Raw genomic sequence first — 579 nt, 5'->3', positions numbered from 1 at the left:
CCCGGTCTGTCACAGGCCCCCCCCCATTCCGCGTGATGCGAAAGCAGCCATGGAAACACGTGCCATGGCAATGCACCGACTCGGCCATCTCAGCACAGCCCTGCCTCCAACCTCACAGACACACACCCGGCCCCCCACCCCCACCGGCTCCGCAGGCCGCCCCACAGCCGCCTCCCATTAGGCGGGTCACCGCCTCGTGCATCCCTCCGGGTGGCGCAGGCTCCCCACAACTACCCAGTCAGGGCCGCGGGCGCCATACGTCCGAGCCACCTTCACACGCTGACTAGCATGTCCATGGCACAAGCGCGTGCACGGTCGCAGTCCGCTCCGACGCAACGCCGTCCGCGACCTCGCCGCCGACGGCAGTAGCGACGCACCGCACTGAATCCACAAAGCCTTCGGTGCTTGGTCCCGCCACCGCCAGGTGTGGCTCGGCGCTGGGAGGGATAAGGTGGGAGAGGGGCTTATCGGCTTTCCAAAACAGTAGGTGGTAGATCCTGCTACGCGGCTGAGGTCTCCCCTCCCCCGTCATCCGACTAAAGCAGTAAGAAAAAAAAAAAAAAAAAAAAAAAAAAAAAA

This window comes from Leishmania donovani, chromosome 19, assembly GCF_000227135.1.
Source record: "Leishmania donovani BPK282A1 complete genome, chromosome 19".
Taxonomy (NCBI): Eukaryota; Euglenozoa; class Kinetoplastea; order Trypanosomatida; family Trypanosomatidae; genus Leishmania; species Leishmania donovani.
This window is presented reverse-complemented; position numbering follows the sequence as displayed.